The following is a 23,324-nucleotide window of genomic DNA, read 5'->3' as shown; positions in this document are numbered from 1 at the left end:
TGGAAGCCTCAGAATTTTCTAAAAAACTCATGTCAATAGTTAAGTTTTAAAATGAACTTTTCAAGCATGTGGCAACAAGCCAAAGAAGCTATAAGGAGATGTCCTACTTGTTCTTTATACAACTAAACATGACTACCTGCAGGAAGTATCCAAAAAGATACTTAAATGAATGGAATCTGACAGATGGGTGTGTTTCATTTTGTATAATTTGGAAAATTAAAATATGTACACCACACCATTGACACTTATTCAGGTTTTCAATGGGAAACTTCTTTGAGTTTGGGAAAGGCTGATAAAGTAATAACACATTTGCTAAAAGTTATGGTCATCCTGGTTATATCTGCACAAAAAAACAGACAATGCTCCAGCAAATGTCTCTTTAAAATGAAGCAGTTTTTTGCTTATCATAACATAAAGTATATTTCAAGTATACCAAACAATCCTACAGGTCAGACAGTTATAGACAGATCAAATTGAACTACAAAGGATACATTATAAACAGAAATAAATAAATAAAATACTTTTAGATTGGATCTCACAAAATGCTTTTTTAGTCTTGAATTTTCTTCATGCTAATGAGAAAGAAACAACAACAGCTGCAGAGAGACTTCAGCCAATAGAAAAAAAATCCTTCTGAATTAAATCAGCTGGAGTACTTCAAGGAAGTGTTGATCTCAGCATGGAAACCAGGAGACATGCTTCACTAGGAAAGGGGTTTTGCTTTTGTTTCGACAGGAGAAAAAAAATCTATAGACACTATCAAAAATAATGAAGATTTGGTTTGAAAAGGAGAAACATCTTGATAAAGAGAAACGAGAGATAACCCACAGAGGTGACAATCCTACAAGGCGTAGGGAGACCTCACAAAGGTTGGAATAGGGTTCTGTTCTTGCCTTATCAGGAAAATAGAAAATATTCATCTTTGAAAAATCAAGAGACCTCGGAAATCTAGATACTTAAAGAAGAAATAATAGCTATACAGGAAGAATCACCAAGCAAAGTATGATTTATGATATAAATATCCTCTGTAGGATAAACTCTCAATACTTAAACGTACATATCTCCTAACTTCTCAATATAATGGCAGTCCCAACCTGCTTAAAAATCAAAGCAGACTTTGGAGCTGGAATGTGAATTTCTTTCTCTAAATCAAATCATGTTAAAAGAAAAATTCAGAGTCTCTATCTCATATCAGGAGAGCCATCTGTCATGGGATAGAAGGAAAATACAGGCCTAGGGACTAGGGTTACCAAAATTCTGTTTTCAAAATTCTTCTTTTTGCCTTTTGTCTGTGAGGCACCTTTCCAGCAAGGGGCCGTGATCCTGTACCAGAAGATCCGTCGGAGGGGTGAGTGTTTTCTTGACCGGCCGGTAGAAGCCTGGGAAACGGGGCAAAGACATTCCTCAAACCCCTCAAAGTTCTGGTCATTCTGCAGGGGCTTCTCTCCCTGGCTACTGCCTCTCTCTTCCTATCCCATCCCAGCTTGCTCCCAGGCACCCCTTCCCTTCTTTGGGGTCATAAGATCCCCCAGATCAGCCTGTTTTGGGGCTGGGATGGGGCGGTGAGTGCAATCGGGCAGGAGTTCCTTTGTTTCACCAAGTCTGCAAGCAGCAAGCTAGTCCTTTTGTCTGCAAGGTCCCTGGAGAGCAAGTGGCCCTGATCCTGTACCAGAAGATCCATCCAAGAGAATTTGAAGGAAGAGATGGTCAGGCGTCAATACACGAATTCATCCACCAATTTGAAAAACAACATGATAACACCAGAAACCAACGAACATATGACAAGAAGACTTGAACACTCTCATCCAGAAGAAATAGAAAAAATAGACATTATGAAAGGAATAGAGTCCCTTAAACAGGATGTGAAAAACTCCCTTAAAGAAATGGATGAGAAGAATAACAAAAAGTTTGAAGAAATGAATAAATCCCTAAAAATCCCTTGGAAACCAAGAAAAAACAATCAAAGAGATAATGGAAACAGTTCAAGACTTGAAAACTGAAATGGAGGCAATTAAGAAAACACAAACTGACGGCTGGCTAGATATGGAAAATCTAGGTAAATGAACAGAGACTACAGAGACAAGCATAACCAACAGAATACAAGAGATTGAAGAAAGAATCTCAGATGCTGAATACACTATAGAGAAAATAAACACACTGATCAAAGAAAACAGCAAATTCAACAAATTCTCATCACAAAACATCCAGGAAATCTGGAACACAATAAAAGGATCAAACCTAAGAATAATAAGGGTAGAAGAAGGAGAATTATACCTCAAAGACCCAGAATATATATTCAACAAAATTATAGAAGGAAACTTTTCCAACCTAAAGAAGGATATTCCTATGAAGATTCAAGAAGCATGCAGAGCACCGAATAGGCTGGATCAAAAAAAAATCCCCTCTCCATATAATAATCAAAACACAAAATATACAGAATAAAGAACAAATATTAAGAGCTGCAAAAGAAAAATGTCAAATAACTAATAAAAGTAAACCTATCAGACTTATACCTGACTTCTCTATGGAAACCATGAAAGCCAGAAGGTCTTGGATAGATGTGCTGCAGAAAGTAAGAGACCATGGATGCAAGCCCAGACTACTATACCCAGCTAAGTTCTTATTCAACATCAATGGAGAAAAGAAATTATTCCAGGATAAAACAATTTTAATTAATACATAACCACAAATCCAGTCTTACAGAAAGTAATAGAAGGAAAATCACAACCCAAGGAATCCAACAATGCTCACAATAACTCTTAATAACTTTAGATATCTAAAGACACTTCACCAGCACAACTCAAAGAAGGGAAATACACAATCTCTACCACCAAATAAATAAATAAATAAATAAATAACGAGAGTTAACAACCACTGGTCATTAATATCACTTAATATCAATGGATTCAATTCACCTATATAAAAGCACAGTCTAAGGGATTGGATGCAAAAACAGGATCCAACATTCTGCTGTTTACAAGAAAAACACCTCAACCACAAAGATAAACATCTACTCAGAGTAAAGGGTTGGGAAAAGGTTTTTCAATCAAATGGACCTGAGAAACAAGCGAGTGAGGCTATACTAATTTTTAACAAAATTGACTTCATACTAAAATCAATCAGAAGCGATGGAGATGGACACTTTATACTCATAACAGGAACAATTCATCAGGATAAAGTCTCGATTCTGAATATCTATGCCCCTAATATAAAAGCATCCACTTATATAAAAGAAACATTACTAGAACTCAAGGCAGACATCAAATCCCACACACTAATAGTAGGAGACTTCAACACTCCTCTCTCACCAATGGACAGCTCAATCAGACAGAAACTTAACAAAAAATTAAGAGAATTAATGGAGGTAATCAATCAAATCGACTTAACATATATCTATAGAACATTCCACCCAAATAGGAAAGAATATACCTTCTTCTCAGTAGCTCATGGAACCTTCTCAAAAGTGGAACACATACCCGGTAACAAAGCAAACTTCCACAGACACAAAAAATATTAGTAACCAACTGTCTTATCGGATCACCATGGAATAAAGTTAGAATTTAACAATAATTCTACTCCCAGAAAGTGAACAAACTCATGGAAGCTGAGTAGTCAACTACTGAACCACCCTTGAGACAGGGAAGAAATAAAGAAAGAAATTAAAGTCTTCCTTGGATTCAATGAAAATAAAGACACCACATACCCCAACCTTTGGGACACTATGAAAGCAGTGCTAAGAGGAAAGTTCATAGCTCTAAGTGCCCACACTAAGAAAAGGAGAAAGCTCACATTAGAGACTTAGCAGCACAGCTGAAAGATCTAGAAAATGAAGCAGACTCACCCAGGAGAAATAGAAGACTGGAAATAATCAAACTGAGGGCTGAAATCAACAAAATAGAAACACAGAAAACAATTCAAAGAGTCAATGAAACAAAGAGCTGGTTCTTTAAAAAAGTCAACAAAATTGACAAAACCTTTATCCAACCTTATCAAAAGGCAGAAAGAGAACATGCAAATTAATAAGATCAGAAATGAAAAGAGGGAAATAACAACAGACACTGAGGAAATTCAGAGAATCATTAGGTCTTACTACAAAAGCTTATATGCAACAAAGTTGGAAAATGTAAAGAAATGGACTTGTTTTTAGATAAGTACCATTTACCAAAATTAAATCAAGACCAGGTGAACAATTTAAATAGACCTACAAGTCATGAGGAATTAGAAGCTGTCATAAAAAACACCCTAACCAAGAAAAGTACAGGACCTGATGGTATTAATGGAGAATTTTATCAGAACATCCAAGAAGAGCTGATATCCATACTCCTTAATGTGTTTCACATAATAGAATCAGAAGAGTCATTGCCAAACTCTCTTTATGAAGCTACAGTCAGCCTGATTCCAAAACCACACAAAGACACAACCAAGAAAGAGAATTATAGACCAGTCTCATTCATGAACATAGATGCAAAAATTCTCAGTAAATTTCTGGCAAACAGAATCCAAGAACACATTAAAAATATCCATTGCAATAAAGTAGGCTTCATCCCAGAGATGCAGGCCTTGTTCAATATACGGAAATCTATCAATGTAATCTATCATATAAATAAACTGAAAGAAAAAAATACATGATCATTTCATTAAATGTGCAAAAAGCATTTGACAAAATTCAACACCCTTTATGATAAATGTTTTGGAGATGTTAGGGATACAAGGTTCATACCTAAGTATAATAAAAGCAATATATAGCAAGCCAACAGCTAATGTCAAATTAAATGGAGAGAAACTCAAAGCCATTCCGCTAGAATCAGGAAAAAGACAAGGCTGTCCACTCTCACCATATCTCTTCAACATAGTTCTTGAAGTTCTAGCAATAGCAATAAGACAACATAAGGAGATCAATGGGATTTAAATCAGAAAGGAAGAAGTCAAACTATTGTTATTTGTAAATGATATGGTAATATACATTAGTGACTCCAAAAACTCTACCAAAGAACTCCTACAGTGGATAAATACTTTCATTGATATGGCAGGTTACAAGATAAACTCAAAAAAATCAGTAGCCCTCCTAAACACAAAGGATAGAGAAGCAGAGACAGAAATCAGAGAAACATCACCTTTTACGATAGCCACAAATAGCATAAAGTATCTTGGGGGTAACTCTAACCAAGCAAGTGAAATATCTGTTTGACAAGAACTTTAAGGCATTGACGAAAGAAACTGAAGAGGACACCAGAAAATGGAAGGATCTCCCATGCTCTTGGATGGGTAGGATCAATATAGCAAAAAAGGCAATTCCACCAAAGGCAATTTATAAATTCAATGCAATCCCCATTAAAGTCCCAACAAAATTCTTCACTGACCTTGAGAGAACAATAATCAACATTATATGGAAAAACAAAAATCCCAGTGTAGCCAAAACAATCTTATATAATAAAGGAACTTCTGGAGGCATTACCATCCCTGACTTCAAACTCTTATTATAGAGCTACAGTATTGAAAACAGCTTGGTATTGGCATAAAAGCAGAGAAATTAACCAATGGAATCAAATAGAAGACGCGGATATTATTACACAAACTTTTGAACACCTGATTTTCAACAAAGGAGCTAAAAGTATACAATGGAAGAAAGAAAGCATCTTCAACAATTGGTTCTGTCATAACTGTATGTCAACCTGTAGAAGAAGGAAAATAGAATCATATCTATTACCATGCAAAAAACTCAAGTCCAAATGGATTAAAGACCTCAATATTAATCTCAACACACCAAAGCTGATAGAAGAGAAAGTGCGAAGTAGTCTACAATACATGGGTACAGGAGACCACTTCCTACATAGAACCACAGTAACACAGACAATAAGAGCAACAATGGAACCTCCTGAAACTGAAAAGCTTCTGTAAAGCAAATGACACTGTCATTAAAACAAAAAGGCATCCTACTGATTGGGAGAAGATCTTCACCAACAGACAAAAGTCTGATCTCCAAAATATGTAAAGAACTCAAGAAATTAGTCTTAAAATGCTAATTAATCTAATTAAAAAATGGGGCACTGAACTGAACAGAGAATTCTCAACAGAAGATATTCAAATGGCCAAAAGACACTTAAGGTCATGCTCAACCTCCTTAGCAATCAGGGAAATGCAAATTAAAACAACTTTGAGATGCCTTCTTACACCTGTCAGAATGGCTGAAATCAAAAATACCAAAGATAGCCTTTGCTGGAAAGGATGTGGAGTAAGGGGAACACTCATCCATTGCTGGTGGTAATGCAAACTTGTGCAACCACGTTGGAAATCACTGTGGCATTTTCTCAGGAAATTTAAGATCAACCTACCCCAGGATCCAGCAATACTACTCTTGGGAATATACCTAAGAGATTCCCTATCATACTACAAAAGCATTGTTCAAGTATGGTCATAGCAGCATTATTTGTAATAGCCAGAACCTGGAAACAACCGAGATGTCCCTCAATGGAAGAATGGATAAAGAAAGTGTGGAATATATATGCATTAGAGTGCCAATCAACAGTAAAAACAATGACATCTTGAATTTTGCATGGAAATGGATGGAAATAGACAACACTATCCTGAGTGAGATAACCCCGACCCAAAAAGATGAATATGGTATGTACTCACTCATAAGTGGATTCTAGCCTTAATTAAAGGTCTTTGAGCCTATAATTCGTGATCCTAGAGAAGCTAAATAAGAAGGTGAACCTAAAGAAAATTATGTAGTTATCCTCCTGAATATTGGAAGTAGACAAGATTGCAAGGCAAGAATTTGGAGCCTGAAGGTGTGGGTGGGGTGGGTGTAAGGAGAGATGGAGAGAGAGAAGGGAGAAGGGGAGGATGGGGAGAGCTTGGAGGAATGGAATGGGTGGGATGAAGGAAGGTTGGACATGGGAGCAGGGAAGTAGATATCTTAATTAAGGTAGCCATTTTAGGGTTTGCAAGAGACTTGACTCTAGAGGGGTTCCCAGGTGTCTAAGGAGATGTCCCCAGCTTGTTCTTTGGGCAGCTGAGGAGAGGGTACCTGAACTGGCCTTATCCTCTGGCCACACTGATGAATATCTTGCATATCACCATAAAACTTTCATCTGTTGGTGGATGGAGATAGAGGCAGAGACCTACATCGGAGGACTGGACTGAGCTCCCAAGGTCCAAATGAGGAGCAGAAGGAAGGAAAACATGAGTAAGGAAATCAGGTCTGCGAAGGGTGCACCCACCCACTGAGATGGTGTGACTGATCTAATGGAAGTTTATTCAGGCCAGATGAACTGGGAGTGATGGAGCATGTGATCAAACTGGACTCTCTGAATGTTGCTGACAATGATGGCTGACTGAGAAGCCAAGGACATTGGCACTGGGTTCTGATTCTACTGCATGTACTGGCTTTGTGGGAGCCTAGTCTGTTTTAATGCTCATTCTCCTAGACCTCGATAGAGTGGGGAGGACCTTGGACTTCCCACAGGGCAAAAAATCCTGACTGCTCTTTGGCCTGTAGAGGGAGGGGGAGGGAAGGAAGGGGAGGGAAAAGGAAAGGAGGGGAGAAGGTGGAAATTTTTAATAATAATAATAAATAAATAATAATAATAAATAAAGAAGGTAAAAAATAAAAAGAAATTAAAAATATATTCTTCTTTTCCCCATACCCATTTTTATCTCTCTGGTACCTTACTTTGAATATATATGTCTATTAAAATTCAAACTTTCCATTTTTATATAAATGATATTTTAGTTTTTCATAGTGAACAATAAATTTTCCTATAGTAATCTTTGAAGTCTCCAGGAAGAAGATGGGCCCAGACAACGATTACACATGGTTCATGTGATATTATTCAGCTGATATCACCACTTAAAGATTGGCTTTGAACTACTATCTGGTTAGTACAATTTTGAGGTAGCTAACTGAAACAATTCTGCCTAACAGACCCCTATAGCAGAACTTGAGACAAACCCCAAACATTCCCATTAGTGAAACCCGGACAACAAATGATGAAGCTACCTGTTTCAGGACTTGGCAATTCACTCAAAATATTTCTTTTCAGGATCCCCTAAACATACCTTTACCACCAGACAGCAGGAAGTAAATTTAATAATACAACATCCACATTCCTATCAGGTGGGGTGGGTGGTGTTTGGTCAGTCAATGAATTAAGAATATTTGTCAATATTTAGGTGTTTTGGTTACAAGTTATTATTGATAATGATCCAGAAAAATATAAACAAAGGAAATTAGATTGAAAGGTCTTGCTTTGAAAGAAGAAAAGGGGATATAGATGACAGAATAAAAAAGTAGCTTATTGAATCTACTCTGAAAAGAAAAAAGAATATAGATATTATAAAATAAAAAAGTAGATTATTGAATTTACTTTTAAAAAGCAACCAGTGATTTTAACTGTTTTACATTGTATTGGATTTTTGTATATTGTATTCAAATTTTGTATATTGATACAAATTTGAGATTAATTTTGTTAAAAGATACTGTACATATTTCTAATCTTGTTCAATATATTGTACCTATACAGTTTATTTGACAATATAATACAATTTTCTACTTTCTTGAAGTTATTATTATCAGGTGTTTATGACAATAAGAAAGTCAAGCAAAGATATATCTTAGATAGACAGTTCATCTTCAGATACTTCAGATATCAACAGAATGTGTCATTTAAGATGTTTTCATGACCTAGGTTACTTTTTTATAATAATGAGACCTGTCTGTTCTTGGCAGCACTAATCTACTTCAGAGAAGAAAATGGGCATCTAAGAAATTCCACATGGAGTTCATTTTCTTTGTGGCAAATTAAACCACTGGGCAGGAAGATGCCTTTTCCTCAACTGTTGATAGTGTGCTGTCCTAATTGGATAAACAAAACAAAATAAAAAGAATGTGACTGCCAAACATTATCAAAAGAAAGAGGGACAGCCCTTCAGAATATTCAGTTTCACAAAAACATCTATTGGATATGGTACGCCTGTAGGCCAAAGATAGATGCCCCAACTTTACAGAGAAACTTTGTGTGACTGTTCTGACAGTCAGCTGTTTCTGTCATTTCTCACATTTTTTGAAGTTGCTTGCTTGCACTTCCTACTTACTCAGTTATTAATATTTCCTTCTTGGCTCTTTGAGGGAGTTAAAGACTAGATACTTATAGTTGTTCTTTTTTACCTGCTGCAGAAAGCAAGTTATGATAGTTAGAAAATTAGATACAAGACTTTGGACTCACCAAGATAATGTATGGAGCATTTTCTCTATATTTGTCAAATGAGAATGGAATAGGTATTGTTTATATAATTATTGCCTATACAAATTGTATATAGTTCTTGTATTTATTGGACATAGTTTTCTTATATTATTTATAGCCTTTTTGATTTTAGGCAAATGGGGAAATGTAGTGATATTTTATATGGATTTTAATAAATAAAGATTGCCTGAAGATCAGAGAGTAAAAGAGCACCACTGTTCAGCCTCACAGAGCAGGCAGGGATGATACATGCCTTTAATCCCAGTAGCAACACTAGTTTGCTGTAGAAAGCAGATGAAAATGGTGCACACTTTTAATCCCAGCCCAGAGAGAAATGTAAAACAGGAGAAGACCTCTCTCAGACATATAGTCAATCTAAGATTCTTAAAGGCAGGATTGCCTTTTGAACCAATGGCTGGCTGTTTTGCTTTTCTGAACTTCAGTCTGAAGTTAAATATGTGTCTCTGGATTTTATTAATCGAGATAAAATTCCTTTAATGAAAAATATCATAGAGACTCATGAAGGATGGGATGTAACTACAAAGCTGTCCCAGGCCACTCTGTTGTTCTCAGGTGATGGGAATTTCACATGTGACTTGTACCACTGGTGTCTATCACAAAGTTAATCTGTACTAGGCTTCAGGGACCCCTTTGACTGGATGTTACCTTCCTCATATCTTGTCAATGGGGTAAAGGAGAAATTTACAGTTATGAGACATGCAGATTTTCTGAACAGAAGCAGGTCAACTGTTAAGGTCTGTGATTTACCAGGAGTAACATAGGTTGCTGAAGAGAATTAACTGGCTGGTTTTGACAAGTGTTATACAGTGACAAGAATGCTTCTCAGAATATTCACCTGTAGAAAGAAATAGTTTTTGCTACAGCTTTGTTTATCTCTCACATATTTTTTCATCAGTACACTTGGATGGATCTTATAAATTCTGACATTATATACATTTAACATTATATAAAAGCTTTTTTTGAGATTATGATTATAACATTTTTCTTTTCCCTTTCCTCCTTTAAAACCCTACCATATTCTCTTACTATTCTTCAAATTCATGGCCTCTTTTCAGTGATATTACTAAGTATAACCTGCTTAGTCTGCATAATGTTACTTGTATTTATACTTTCAGGGATATTTAACACTGGTCAACCAATTTTTACAGGTTTTACAGTCTTTTACAGTCTTTCTTTTACCTCTTCTCTAATGTAAACAATTCTTTAGGTATGGGAGTATTTTGTAGTTGTATTCATTGGGACTAGACTCACAGCTCTGAAATGTATATTGAATGTATAATCTATGTATTGAAGAGAATTGTTGTGATAGGGCCACTAGTTAGTTCCTGGCCACTTAGCCCCAAAATAATCTCGCAGAAACTGTATTAATTAAATCGCTGCTTGGCCCATTCGCTCTAGCTTCTTATTGGCTAACTCTTACATAGTAATATAACCCATTTCTATTAATCTGAGTACTTCCACATCGCAGGGGCTTATTGGCAAAGTTCCAGCTAGCATCTGTCTCTGGCAGGCCTACATGGCTTCTCTTTGACTCTACCTCCTTTCTACAAGCATTCAGTTTAGTTTTTACTGCCTAAGTTCTGCCCTATCAACAGTCCAAGGCAGTTTCTTTATTCATTCACCAATAAAAGTAACACATAGGCAGAAGGACCTCCCACAGAGAATGGAGTGCAATTGAAATTTTAATTTTTTATTTTCTGTTTCTTTCACAGAGCATGTATATGTGGTGTGTATATGCACATGTGTGTACATATGTATGAATGCATGTGTAGGTATATGTGTGTGTATGTATATATATATGTATAAGTGTATAGGCGTTTGTGTGTGCATATGTGTAACATGAAGGGTTCTGTTTGTTGGGGTTTTCTGTCCTGCCCGGACCCCCAGCTGTTTAGTAACAGAGAAAATCACACTGAGATCTCTTTAAGTTATAAAGCTGATTGGCCCATTAGGTCAGGCTTCTTACTGGCTAACTCTCACATCTTAATTAACCCATTTTTCTGATCTATTTTAGCCATGTGGCTCAGTACCTTTTTCAGTGGGGCAGATCACATCCTGCTACTTCGGTGATCTGGGCAGGAGTGGGAGGCATCAGCTTCCTCCTTCCCAAAATTCTCCTGCTCTCCTTGCATCATTTCCACTTCCTGTCTGGTTTTCCTGCCTACACCTCCTGCCTGGCCAATCAACGTTTTATTTAAAACGTTTTATTTAAAACGATTGACAGGATACAGACAATTCTCCCACACCACTGGTCATCATCATTGTAGATGCTGTCATTTCTCCTTTCCATGAGGTTTCTTCTCTTCAAATCTAACCTTTATTAAGTTTAATGGTATCCACACATGTTTGTGTGTGTGTTGTGTGTCTTCTCAAGCTACTCTCACTATTAAAAATTGGAGCAAATGACTAACAGATACAATGTTAAAGCTAAAACACCTAATCCTGACTTTCTTGTGTGGTTACAGTGACTTATTCAGATTAAAATGATAAACTATTATATCAATCTATTCTATATTCAATCAAAAAGAAAAAAACTTAAAATAATTCATAAATGTGGTCTGGTTTATATCAATTTACAAAATAAGTATTAACCCTACCTAACAAGAATGTTTTGTAAAAGAATAAAATCTCAATTGACTCATTGAAGATATATCTTTTCTTGATGTAGAGTTAGGAAGCTCTAAGTGGCTGTCATTGGACTCTCAGATTTTTTCTGCTTGTGTTCAGCATCTTTCCAAATATCCAAATACTACAAAAAAAGAAAAAAAATGTTTCATGGTATAACAATGTAATCTTATTCTATATACTCTCTGGAGAGACAGAAACTAAGTTATTAAAGAAACATTCTAAATGATTGGAACTTTACTTTTAAATTTTGCTAAATGCTTTCTTTTTATTTTTAGCTCAAAGTTTTTAACAGTGGTATCAAAATATAATTTGAAAATATCCCTGAAAAAAATTTTTATCTTACTTTTTCATGTAAGTTGTAACTTCAAGTGGTATTTTGTTATAGAAGAATTTAAAACATTTTAACATTTAAAACATTGATAACATTTTGTTATAGAAGAATCTAAAATAAAAGTTAATGTCTCCCTTTTCCAAGCATAGGTCTTTAAACTTGCAATCTCTTGCTTTTTCTTCCAGAACTTTAAAATGCATAATTCATGCACATATTATTCTCTCTCTGTTTCCATTCTCCCCAACCTCAGTGTCTGCGAGCTCAGGAACTCCCACATTCTAGGCAAATATTCTACAACTGAGCTACATGAGAGAAGATGAAAGAACACATTCTTATTATTCATTTTAATACTCTGCTCATTTCTGTCACTTGTTAATTTCACTTATCACTCTATCTAACAGAACATTGGCATACAAAAAGCAACCTCAGTGATTCTTACATTATATTATATTTCTTGATAATTTTCTTGATGATAACTTATTTAATCAACCTACTTATATTGAGCCTCATTCTTTTCCCATAATTTCTCCTTTAGCTGTCATAAAAGATGTCTCAGTGATTGCATCATATTTGTACATAAGCACTTTGGGACTTGCATAGATTTTCAGTTCCTTTCACTAGAACACCAAGTCAGAGTCTAATAGGCCTTGAATAAGAATCTATAAGACACACTAAAACAGAGTGTTGCTTGTGACTTCTATTTTGTATGCTGCTCTATTCACTTATGATTATCTTTCCAGTTAATATTGTAGTGATTTGGTCCCTAATTGGTAGAACTATTTTAAGAAAGATTAAGAGGTGTGGCCTTGTTGAAGGAGATGTGTCAGTGGGTGTGAGCTTTGAGGTTTCATAAGTGCATAACAAACCTAGTAAATCTCTCTGCCTCCAATTTTGGAATACAATATAATCTTTCAACAACTGCTCCTGAACCACGTCTTCCTGTAAGGTGTCATGTTCCCCACTGTGATGGTCATAAACTCATCATCTAAATATCTAACCAAGAACCCATTTAAATGTTTTCTAAGTTGTTTTGGTTATGGGATCTCTTCTCAAAAATAGAAAAGCAGCTACAACAGATATTAGGTCATATGAGATATCAATTTATTTATATAAAATATAACTGCTTACATTTCTATTGTATGGCTTATTACTGTAGTTGCTTATTCCAGTTGACGGGACTTCCCTTAGAAGACCCCATTCAAGTTGTCATACTGGAAACAATTAGAAGATTAGAAGTTTTTTCCAATTCAGAAGATAGCAGTGAACTCTGAACAGGTAAAGGGCTAGGGAACATCATGGTATGTCTCAGGCACAATGATATCTCTTGAATGGAGAGACAGTTATTGACTCCAGGTTAATGGAGTGCTCCTATTCTAGAGAAATACCACACTGATTTAGAAGCGTGTAATAGCACATTGAAATTTAATATCAAGAAGTAGTGGAGAGAAAAACAAAGAAAATTACTATAAAATATTGTAAGTATATGACAGTTGCTGGAAGAATCACTTCTACATAAATTTATTTTCATTCTGGTTGGGGTAAATAAACTTGCTACAGGTTGTATTTAACTATGATGACAAATTGGGATTGGTGAGTCCAGTGATATTCTAAGTGGCCAAAGCAGGAATGATCATTTGTGCTTTTTCATTTTCTTAATACCATAGAAATTTTGCCTGTTGTTCACAGACTCTCCTTGGTGCTATTTCCCTTCCCAGTTTACCTATAAAACATGATGGTCCTTTTAGTTTTAACTGTTACATACTTATGAGTGATTTCAGAATGCCAATGTCCCAGATCCAAAAGCTGCTAAAGTTTATCTTTAAGAAAATTATGAGTAATTAGTGTGAAATCACACTTCTCTCCTCAGTAATGACCTCAAGGAATCTATGTAAAGTTTAGTATTTTGACAATTACCAAGGAGTCTATTTCAAAATGAGAACCATTTAACCAGGCCCATCTGAAAGTTTCCAGAAACTTTGCATGTACTAGGAAAAAGAGTTCAGAGACTGAACATTGGGAAGTCTTGAATTTAAATAAGACTTCACTTGCTTGAGGGGCTGTAACCAACTATGGCTTATTTATTTATTATAAAATCATGCATGAGGTAAATGAGTGTTTATAATAACAACTAAAAAAATCAATTGTTAATTTAAATTGGCATTGACAACAGATTATGTGACTTGCCCAAGTGGCAACTTTATAACCTCAGATCCTTAAAAATTAAATAGTAAATTTAAGTTGAGATAATAAAAATGTTTAAACTATGTCATCATTTCTTTTCCTTTTATAGCTTTGGAATATTGTTCTTAGTTGCCCAGGGTTATCTTTAATTATTGAACTAAAGGTATCTTCCAGTTTCCATTTCCCATGTAGGTAAGCTAGACATGTGATACTGGGGCCACCTACCATTCCTTTTCAAAAAGTCAAACTAAGGTAAACAGTTGAATACACATTCTTTCTTCTCCCCGCCACCTGACCCATGTATTAACTGTACAGTCACCAATGAGTTTGAATGGATTTGTCCAATTTTAATATTTTTCCAAATAAAACAATTTTTTTCATTAATGTACTTAAGATCACATATTTTAAATAAAATAGAGTTGATCTTGTATTTTTCTTTTTCCAAATAAGTAAAATAAAACTTGTTTTCAAATTTTAACTTTCAATTTTCAAATATTTAGCTTCCATTAAAACAAAGGTTGCCTACAGTATAGAATAGACAGTGGATTGAAGTTAAGAATACAGGGTTTAGGATTAGAATTATTATACAATAATTCTAGATTTTGACTTTATCAGTTCTTATACATAGGAGAACTATTTATTTTATTTTCAGTATTCAGATAATAAAATGAGTACAAAGTAGAGACAGAGAGTTTTCAAGAAGATTAAGTAAAAACATCAGCTCAGTTAATTTTAATTTTATCAAAATATGAATTGGTTTCTATGAAAAATGGTATCAAGATTTTGTTGAGGAGTGTCTTAAATCCATGAATAATTTTACCCTTACTTGCTGTTGGTAGGAATATGAAGTGATACAGACATTATGCAAACCACTATGACAGTGTCTCAAAAATCTAAAAGTGGAAGGGTCATATGACCCAACCACTCCACTCCTGAGCATATAATCCAAAAGACACAAATACTTCTACAAAAACACTTGTTTATCCATGCTTGTTGCTTTCTTATGTACAAGAGACAGGAAATGGAATCAGCCTAGATGTCCATCAAAACACAAACAGATAATGAAATATAATACACAGACACAATGAGATTTTATTGAACCATAAAGATAAATAAAACTTCAAATTGTGGGAAAATAAATGAAACTGGAAGTACTATGATGTGGGAAGTCCTTGTGTTGCTTTTATTGGTTAATAAATAAACTTGCTTTGACCAGTGACTTAGCGGAATAGAGCTGGGGGAAAAACTAAACTGAATGCTGGGAGAAGAAGGTGGAGTCAGAGAGAAGCCATGGAGCAGGAAGAGGGGAAATATGTGAGCTGCTAGCTGGAATCTTACTGGTAGGCCACAATCCTTGTAGTAAAATATAAAATAATAGAAATGGGTTAACCAAAGATAGAAGGGCTAGCTAGCAATACACTTAAGTGATTAGCCAAGCAGTAGTTTAAATAATATAGTTTCTGTAAGATTATTTGGGGAGTCTGGGCAGCCAGGAAAAGAACACGTGGCCTCCCGATACAGTACCATATGGAGTAGCCCTGGCCTAGAAAGACAAACATACATGATCTCTCAAATATGCATATCCTAGCTTTTAATTCTGATGCCTGTTGATTTATGTGGCAGTGAGTGTGTGCAGAGGTCAAGAAAGTAGAAAGGGACCCATAAAGAAGGGAGTAAACAGACTTAAAGGAAGAGGAGAGGGGAGGGTACTAGAACACATTCGATATGAAGGGGAAAAGGAAGATCCTGGCATAAAAGACTCAATCAGGGATGAGAAGACAGGGAATTACCAGAGAGAAAGTAGGGGCAAGTGTCTCAAATCAAGTATATATAAAAATGCCAGAAAGAAATCTGCTACTTCATAAAAATTTTTGAAATACTTAAAAATATTTTGAAGGTTCAAAAATGTGAACCTATTCCCACCTTGTTTGATGGTCCTAGAGTTTGGAGGTTGCTCAAAATTGTTGACAACAAGTGTAGCTACACATTCTGACTGACAATTTATCTAGATGATATGTGAAATGCAGTTTCACTATCACATTTGTATTCTATAACACAGGGATGTGAAAATGTATTGAATGCTTTCCATGCTGCTACTGAAAACAACCAACCCACAGATCAGAAAGGTAAGGAATTTGCTTTTGTGCTGTGTTAATACTGCATTGTGGTCCTTAATATGGATGGAGTAGATGGCTTAGGAGATATGGAAAAAAGCAGTGATTATTATAAAAGTGGTGGGAACTGAAAAAACAAACATGGTACACATTCCATCTGGATTGAAAGATTGGACAAGAGGAGTGGTGGTTTTCTAATGTCTTATCACTGCATGGTAAGAACAATTTGTAAAAGAATAAAACCACCAATGATGACACTCTAAGAACATGTTCTTTCCTTATATAGAGTTTAGATATTTTCAATGACTGTCATGGAAATTCTTTTCTTGGTTAGCATTCTTTCAAATATTCACACAGAACTGGAACAAAATGAATGTTCCTTTGTGAAGCAATGTCATTTTATTCTAAATGCTCTCTGGAGACATGGACACTAAATTTAAAAAGAATATGGCAATAGATCAGAGTTATACTCACACATTTATAGTTAATCATTTTTAATACAAAGTTTATAACAGTGATATCGTACCATGATTAACAAACAAAAACCTGATAGAAAAGAAGGTGTTTATGATAAGTGGAGATTTAATATCTTTCCAGACTATGTTGATATTCTTGCTTCACTTGCCCCTCAATATAAAGAATCACTGATTTATGTTTCAAGGTTTTATTCTTTAAGACACAATTTATTATTATTATTTATAGGTATGTGTGTGCCTGTGTGTTCATATGCATACAAGTATAGTGCTCACAGAACCCAGAAAAGAGTGCCAGATCCCCTGGGATTATAGGCAGTTGGAAGCCACCTGACATGGGTGCTGGGAACCAAATTTAGTCCATCTGGAAGTTCAGTTAGTGCTCTTAACTGTTGAGACATTCCGTATACCCCTTGAAAATTTACTCTTTTTGCTTTTCTTTTGCTATTATTTCTTCAAACTGAAAAATATAAACAATATCTAATTTCCCTTTTGGTAAAATTGAAGCATCAGCTTTAAGCAATTTTATTGTTCATAACAGGACAATATACCCAGACGGCACTAGAAAGGTAGTTTTACTGTAACATTTATCTCCTGGAAATGCATTGAACACTTTTCAGACTGCCACTGAAAATAACCAGCATACAAACAAAAGGCAAAGCAGCAGCTTTGTGAGGGTGCTATGAGGATACACTGCTGTGTTTTCTGTTACTGAAGAAGTGGCAATCTTAGATATAAAAGAAGCAATGGTTATTACAAAAGTGGTGGGAACTAAACAAGACAACCATAGTACACATTAATTCTGGCTTTAGGCCAGGTAGGACAAGAAAAGTGGTGGTTTTTAAGAGCTTTTCTTTCTAAATGTTAGAAATTAGCTTGTCCAACAACTGTGTGATCACTCTTCTCCTTTGAGAGTCATCTTGTCATCTGATCTATACTATTCCCTTTGTAAGAATCGGGTACCACATGGATCTCACGTGTATAACTGTTCAATTTTTCAAAACAGAGAAAAGGAACTCTGATTAATATAAAATGAGAAAATACAAATCAGCATGGACACTATAGCAATCATGAACTCTGAATGAGCGCACAACCATTCTTACCTTCTAGTTAGTCACCGATACTTAAACTGATTGAACTAAAGAAGATCTACAATAGTTTAGTAAAGATCAAAGTATATTTTATGTACATAAAATGGATAAGAAATCATGAAGAAGTTGACCCAAAATGAAGAATTATTAATTCTGCAATTTAAAATTGGAAGACACTGCCAGTAGAGCTAAAATGGCACACTGCAGCTGGAGCAACCTCAGGGATTTAAAAGGCAGACTGGACAAGCAACTTAACATTTTCTTGCATATGGGAAGAAAGCTTGACCAGTACCAGCAGATTCTTGACATCGACTCTGACGCAAGAGGCTGTCCTCCAGACACCTATTTAATCTTTGATATTTAGAATTAAACTAAACAACATTCTAAATTTAGTAGCCTGTCTGTGAGACTATTTGGTCTACTGAGGAACTGAGCAAATAAAACCAAAACAAAAGTAAATTCTTCTTAATTGACTTATAAAAGTAATCTAAAATAAGCAATCACACAACATTTTATTTAGTTTACATATGCAAAGGAACATTCTCCCTTATGAACATCTGATGAGAAATAAAAAAGTGTAATTTTAATGCAATATCCATTTGGCATACCAATAACTGTTTTTAACTCACTTTTTTCCTTTATTTTTTTCAACTCTCAAAACTGGCATTAAAGGAACAATGCTTTAATGAAATATCTGAATTGTTTATGATTCTTTATGGGTAACCATAACTGAATTATGTATTTTAGAACAATGGTAAACTATTTGTACTTATTTGTCAAATTGAATATTACTTTAGATTTTTGTAGACAGAAATGAACTAAAGCAGTGTTAGATAGTAATTCATTAAAAAGTTATTTTAATGAGCTAATATTCGAACCATGAATGCAATAAAAATTGTACACATAGGTAAATATATGATAGAAATTAAACACAGCTTACTTTGGTTTATGAGAGTTTTAGTGCACTGCTTTACTATGTAAGATTAAATGCAGGCCGTCTCACCCAATGACTTCAGGTAATTTTAAGAATACCTTTTAAACTATTTTGAAGAAAATTGATAGTGCTTTCTAGCAGTGAGGCATTGAAATGCCCATGTGTCCATCTTGCAAAATAACAAGGAATCAAAACATTCCAAAAGGGCTCAAGGGGCAGATGCTTGGATCTCCCTTGGAAGGAGAAATAGGATAGATTTCTTGAGTGGACTGGAGTTGAATGAGGAGGGTAACAGGAGTGATGGAGGGTGGTACCAGAAGAGAGGACTGGATAAGGAGGGCATTTGGGGAATGAAAATGAAAACCTAGTGCAATTTAAAATTTTAGGAATCTACAAGGGTGACCCTAGCTAAGAATCCTAGCAGTAGGAGATATGTAATCTAATCTGGCAATCTCTTGTCATCAGGCAAGATTTTCAGTGAAGGGATTTGGATATTAACCTAGCCTTATAACCTTCAACCCACAATTTGTCCTGCCTACAAGAAGTCCTGGGGCAAACCAACTGCAGAATTTCTGGGAGAAGTCAAACAATGACTGGTCTAGCCTGAGACCCATGCCACCAGAGGGAGCCAACCTCTGACATTGCCTAGAGCACCAGGATTCAGAAGATGGACAACCCAGAGACGTAGGAAGGATAAAATCAAACACCACTGGCAAAAAAAAAGTCAATGTGATGATGCCTACTGATGTTCTGCTATGCTCATAGACTGGTGCCTCGTCCAGCTGTCATCAGTGAGGCTTCACCCAGCAACTGAAGAAAACAGGAGCAAAGGCCCACAGACAAACATTAGGCAGAGCTTGGGGGAATACTAAGAAAAGGGGGAGGAGCCAGAGGGTTCAAGGATACAACAAGGAAGCCTTCAGAATCAACTAATCTGTGTTCTTAAAGGTTCACAGAGACTGACACAACAACCAGGAAGCCTGAATGAGACTAACCTAGGCCCTATGTATATATGTGACACTTGTGTAGCTTGATCTTCTTGTGGGACTCCTAACAGTGGGAGCATAGGCAGTTTCTGATTCTGTTGCCTGCTTCTGGGACCCTTTCCTCCTACCTGGTTGCCTAGTCTAGCCTTAATAGGAGAGAAGGTGCCTATTCTCATTGCAGCTTGAAACACCATGTTTGGTTGACAACCATGAAAGGCCTGCCCTTTTCTGAATAGAAACAAAGGAGTGGATCAAGATGGAAGATGAGGGAGGGAAGCAGGCAGATGGGGGTATGGGGGTTGGTGGAAGAAGAGGAGGGAGGGGAAATTATGATTGGGATGTAAATAAAATTAATAATAGTATTAATAATTTATTAAAAACTAAAAGACACTTCTAAACAGATCTCTGATATTTTCATTGTGTTTATTGTTTTGTCTTATTATGTGCCTTGAAGTCACTTTTTAATTACAGCAATATTTACACTTAAACAAAAACGTTTAAGTTACTAGCTTACTTGGGAACTTCTTTGATATTCACCAGCTGGGATTAAGCAACAAAAGGACTAGATTCAGTGGTAATCATGAGGCATGAAGATTGGAGTCTGCACTTGGCAATCAAAAAATACAAATGAAGGAGAGGTTAAATTTCTGATCATACAAGGTTGGATGTAAAACAGAGTACCTCTCAGCTGTTTTCATGAAAAGTACACGGTGAGAACACAGAGCAGACTAATGGGTGGTGATGAAACTGATTCAGATTCCTTCTCAGCTAAATGTTTCACCCTGGCTTTGGCAAGTAGCAGATTAACCATTTCCTTTCTATTGTCCCTCAAATACAACGCAGATAAGTTATTGCTACTAACTGTTCATAGTAGTAACAGAGTGGTGAGCCCTGCAGCACAAATGCACATGGACACATAAATACAGCCTGACTCCAAAGTAGAAAGGCAAAAGAAGAGAGCTGTGTGATTCATAAATTAGTTTATTCTTTGAGCAATTATCCAGATTAAGACAGAGAAAAGACTGCAATAGTGGCAATCTAGAACCTAGAGTTTAGACTGTTAAACGGCCTTGCCTAGAGTAGACAGTCCCCTGAGTTTGAGTTCATCAGGCATTTCCTCAATTTAAAGTGAGCAGAACTAGAAATCAAGCCACCATGAAGGGATCAAAGGATACAGTTTATTCGACAAGGTTGTAGACTTAAAACTTAAAGTTATGACACTTTAGCCAATGCTGACACCTCCATGTCTGTGTTACTGCCTGGACCATAAGCTGCATTATAGGAACTACCATTCATAATTTGGGGATGGATATTTATACCCATTACTAGAAAACTGAATGTTTATCCTGAGTAGACAATATAGCAGCAGAACTAGAGAGTTTTGAAGATCCCAAATCTGGAATGCCTAACAGTAATTATTAAAAATTAAATTATTAAAATTAATTATTAAAAATTATTAATTACTAACAATTAAAAAGCGGCCTTAAGAGCAGAGAAAGGGGTTGAGTTGCTGAAAAAAGCATCTTTCCCATCACACAGCTAGTTCAGAGGACTTCTTTCTCTCATCCCTTTACTTCCCTGCTTTACCCTGCTGAGAAGGGGTGATGGATGAGGCATTTATAGCTAGGAAAACACTATGGCCGACATGGCAAGTGGTTTTTTGTTTTACTTGCTTGTTTGTTTGTTTTAAAACCCAGAAAATGGGAGGAAAACTAACACCTTCATCAAGGAGCCTCTCCAGAGGCAGCTACGAGGAGAATTATTTGGGGTCTGAAGTATCTTCTAAAGGTGACACAAGTGACTCAAAGATTATAAAACGGGTTGGGGAGGCTTCTTGCCTTCCTTGCTGTTACTTTCTCTTCCTGTGATTAAGCTAAATATAGTTAACATCCTGCATATTATTGTAGGGGACAGAAGGGATGTGTGGTTTATGGGATATTGAGACTCAATGAGGGGTTAGTAAACAAGAAGTCAATGTTCAGGTCTCTAATACTTGTTCAAAGGCAGTAAGACAAGAAAGCCCTTGGGGAAAATCGGCTGGAGCCTGGAGAGCACAGCTGGCTGGCTGTTCAGACAAATGGGATGCTGGATAAAGAGGAATGGAGGGCCCAGAAATGGACCTTGACTAAAATTTCACCTCAATTGCAGATGTGTAAAGGCCAAGCTTGCAGCAGTTAGATTTAGTGTCTGTGCTTCCCCATCTCCGTCAGTGAATCAAAGGGCTTCTGGAAATACTTCAGAGGGCCTAATTTTGTCCCTGGCACTTTCAGGGTCTGATGCCAAGGACCCACTGGTAGTTTACAGAGAGCTAAGGAGGAGGGGAAGCATATCTTAGAAGCAGGGGACAAGGACAAAGCTTTCCTTAACTTTACCTAAAAGTAGCTTAACTTTCACATGGCAGTCCTGTGTCCACACAAGCTTTAGGTTACAGTTTAGACTCACTTGGGTGGAGGAGAAAACTTGCTGGCTTGTTTCTTAAACATTACAATCTGGAACAAACTTTAAAGAAACGCACACCATCCTCGAAATCCCTCTTCTGCTCTGAGGAAGGGAAGTTCTAGGGAGGGTACCGAAAGAAATGTGCTGGAGTCCCTCAGTTCCCAGGACCCTTGCAATCAAGTTGCTTCCTGCCAGCGATCCTTCCAAGGCGGGAGAATATTGTCTAGGACTCACCCTCACGGTGTCCAGTTCCAGGCTTCTTTCAAGTCTCTGGCTCTCAGCTGCTCTCCACCCACCTCCAGCGCCGGCGAGGGGGAGCTGAGAGCTGTGTGCAGTCCTGTCAGGTCTCTGTCACAGCTGCCTGGGAACCAGGCTGCCTGCAGCTGGAATCTAAGCCCAGACAGTTCAAATTTTACAATAAAGGGGCGTTGCCGCTCCCTTGTTTCTGAGGCTGGATTTGCCTTCCCTCTAAGCCCGCCCCTAGTAAATATTTGGTAGATTCTGACCAAGAAAACAATGAGGCCAGCACCGTCTAGCGTGTAACTCCCGTTCAATCCCACGTCCTATAAAAATTAAATTAAGACAACAATCTCATTTACCATTAATCAATAGAATAAGAATGCTTAGGAATCAACTTTTTTTTTCCAGTAAGAATGGGCCTGATGTGTAGAGTGGATTTGATATTTGTAAGTATATGGATATTTGTAAGCAGAAATGAGTAAGTAGAAAATAAATGTAGTGGAATAGACTAGAAATACAATGTAAAGAACACATTAAATGAAATCAGTTGGCACTAGAAACATCAAGGGATAGTAAAGACAATTAGAGAAGGCACTAGAATCCGGGAGAGTGCATTAAGCTAATTAGAGGAGGCAGCTGCT

The 23,324-nt window shown here is 36.4% G+C and overlaps 1 protein-coding gene across 2 annotated transcripts in view; it reads right to left on the bottom strand.

Moving 5' to 3' along the window:
* The window catches only part of Agtr1 (angiotensin II receptor type 1), a 59,069-nt gene extending 36,237 nt beyond the window's left edge, over positions 1-22,832 (bottom strand). For both annotated transcript variants that reach the window (XM_085682284.2, XM_048452677.3), the window contains exon 1: positions 22,678-22,832. The gene's annotated coding sequence lies outside the window, so the exon portion shown is untranslated. The remainder of the gene's footprint in view (positions 1-22,677) is intronic.
* Between the last annotated feature and the right edge of the window lie 492 nt (positions 22,833-23,324).

The sequence above is a fragment of the Myodes glareolus genome, chromosome 20 (genome assembly GCF_982192425.1).
Source record: "Myodes glareolus chromosome 20, mMyoGla1.1, whole genome shotgun sequence".
Lineage (NCBI taxonomy): Eukaryota > Metazoa > Chordata > Mammalia > Rodentia > Cricetidae > Myodes > Myodes glareolus.
The sequence above is the reverse complement of the archived record's forward strand: the minus strand, read 5'-3'. Positions and strand labels throughout refer to the sequence as shown.